The sequence below is a fragment of the Aethalodelphis obliquidens genome, unplaced genomic scaffold, assembly GCF_003676395.1.
Source record: "Aethalodelphis obliquidens isolate GAN/ISIS:26980383/991018 unplaced genomic scaffold, ASM367639v1 scaffold7, whole genome shotgun sequence".
Taxonomy (NCBI): domain Eukaryota; kingdom Metazoa; phylum Chordata; class Mammalia; order Artiodactyla; family Delphinidae; genus Aethalodelphis; species Aethalodelphis obliquidens.
This window is the reverse complement of record NW_020837951.1, coordinates 548,166-550,778: the sequence shown is the minus strand read 5'-3', so window position 1 is coordinate 550,778 and position 2,613 is coordinate 548,166. Positions and strand designations below refer to the sequence as shown.

The 2,613-nt window shown below is 67.3% G+C and overlaps 1 protein-coding gene across 1 annotated transcript in view; it reads right to left on the bottom strand.

The window, feature by feature from the left end:
* NRARP (NOTCH regulated ankyrin repeat protein) overlaps positions 1-313 on the bottom strand; it is a 3,042-nt gene extending 2,729 nt beyond the window's left edge. The window contains exon 1 of the mRNA XM_027104168.1: positions 9-313. The gene's annotated coding sequence lies outside the window, so the exon portion shown is untranslated. The remainder of the gene's footprint in view (positions 1-8) is intronic.
* Positions 314-2,613: the final 2,300 nt, after the last annotated feature.

Genomic DNA, 2,613 nt, shown 5'->3' with positions numbered 1-2,613 from the left:
CGCGGGACCCCCGCCACATCCAGCCGCGCCCGGCGGGCGGGCGACCGGGGCGGGCGCTGCGCTCGCGGGGCCGGCCGGGCCGGGGCGGCGGCGCCGCGCGCTCCCGGTCCTTGCTCGCTCCGGCTGCGGCTCCCACGCGGCCCCCACGCGCCTCCCCACGCGCCGCTGCACTCGCCCACCCGCCCGCCGCGCCTGGGCGACTTTTACCTCCTTTATATTTGCATAACAATAGGGCGCCCGTGACGCGCGCGCCGGCGGCCCGCCGATTGGGCGGCGCCCGCGTGGGGGCGGTGCCGGGGCGGGGCGTGTCGGGGGCGTGTCGGGGGGTTGTGCAGCGCGGCAGGGGGCGCTGGTCGCCGGCCGCACGGGGCCGGGAGCCAGGTGGCCGCGTGTGTGTGTGTGTGTGTGTGTGTGTGTGTGTGTGTGTGTTTTGGGGGGGGGGAGTCCGCGTCTCTACCGTCGTCCCGCCCACTCTCCCTCCGGCCACCCGGGGAATTCCAAGCTCCCTGTGAGGACAGATCAGGCCCGGCCCAGGGCCGAGCGCGACCCCGAGGGGACCCGAGGGCGGCCTCCCCTGGGTGGGTCTTCGCGGGCATTTCAGACTCGGGGGGCCTGGGTGGAGATCCCGGGTCTCACTCTGCTCTCCTGGAGCGCTGGCCACGGACCCTCAGCGTTCCCAGCACCCCGGGCGCTCGCGGTGACGAGACGGCCCGCGGGACGCATTTCCACGAGGCTGACACCCCCACGAAGAGCGCGGGCGTGTGACCTCAGCCACGCGGGGCCCTCCCGCTCGAGGACGGCTCCCCTGGCGGCCCGGGTCACCCCGAGTTTGCTCCCTAACTTGAGGGGCACGAGGGGCCAGGCCCTGAGGCTTCCGCCCTGCCCGGAGAAGCAGCAGGTCTGTAGGTGCGGAGGCCCAGGGCTGGGGGCGGTTTGGCAGTGGGGCTCCTCAGTGGGGACCTGCCGCGCTCTCCTGGGCCACCCCCATCAGCACGAACGGGACCGGTAAGGCCTGGCCAGGTGAGCAGCCCCAGGGAAGGTGCCAATGCTGCTCTGAAAGAGAACTCTGAAATGACTCATTTCCAAACAGTAAACGCATCTTTTATTGACACTCGAACACTGCAGCCCCATTTCCTCGATAGGATTGAACAGTCCAGAGCTCTGCCGTGGTCGTTGGAAATTAAGGAGGAATGAATCTCGGAGCAGTAGGCCTGGGGCAGGCACTGGGATTGTTTCAGAGGCTGCTGGGAATTCCCGGGGAGGCAGCTCAGGGCCTCGGCAGGGAAGACCACCCTGTTAGGCCTTGTTTGGGGATGAGCTCGGTGGGTGTCTGCCCCATGCCCCCCAGGCCTCGAGACTCAGGGTGAGCCCTCACCTTGCTCCGTGACCTGGGAGGAGTTGCAGCCAAACCGAAGGAAACACTGGGCAAGACCTCAGGCCTGACCCTGGCTGACTCCCTCGGGGTCCTTCCAGTGGCCGAGGAGGGCCGCCAGAGCCCCTTGCTTAGCTCTTCTCTTCCTGAGGCTGGTGGTCCAGCTGCTCTGTTCAGACCTAACCACCCCCCTACCCCTAGGAGCTCTCCACTATGCAGGTGGGTAAGCCCGGGGCTGTGCTTGGCCTGGCCGTGGGTGCCCCTATTGGGAGCCCCTCCTTTGCCCCACTCATCCTGTGGGGACGTGTCCATGGGCGCAGTAAGGGGGCCTGGATTAGTGGCTGCTGAACTGACCACCTCCCCAGCACCAGAGTCAAGGCATGGCTCGGAGGGAGGCCCAGCTGAGGCTGTCCTGGGCTCTGTGCACCCAGACCCACGTTCACCTCTGGGCAGGGACCCTTGGAGTGGGGAGGTGTGACCCTGTGCAAGGCCATGACCTGTTGGGCAACCCGCCCCTGCCTGCCGCTCCCTGGAAAAGCATGGAGGGGAGGGATCTCTGAGGACATGTCTAGGGCAGGACCTCCTTCCAGTCACATCTGTGGTTTTTGTGTATCTGCCAGGGCCTGGCTGTGCCCAGGGCCGTCCCCAGAAGGTGGTAGGTTCACAGAGAAGCCCCAGCCCAGGTGGGCTGAGGCCCCCTGGCCTGGAGAAGAGCATCTGGAGACCCCGCTGGGTCCGGGAGCAGAGCCTGGGAGAAAAGTCCCATTGACACCCCTGGCGGGCGTCAGACAAAGGGCCCCTGTGAGCTCAGTGTGGGAACGCGCGGCCGCCACCTCGAGCCATGAAATCGTCAGCTCGGTGCCCCTGGCAGGGACGGTGTGGCTGGAGTGGCCACAGGAGCGTAGCCTGAGGTCGCTGCCCGCCCCACCCTTGCTTCGCAGCATGGGTCAGACAGGTGTAGCTCCGGCTACCACCTGGGCCTCCCCCTCAACGTGCTGCTCGTTTGTGGGGCTGGGGTGATGGCCACCCTGTCCACCTGTCCACGGGGAGCCGATGGAAGGCCCGTGGCTTCTGCTCCACCGCGGCTGAGGGTAATTTTTCTCGGGGTCGCTCGGGTCCACGCCCCATGTGCCAGGAGCTGCCCTGTTCAAGGACAGGACAGGGAGAGGGACATGTGGGGCACGGGCTCCAGGAAGCACTTGCCCATGTTTGCTGAAGGACATGTCCAAAAGGAGGATGTT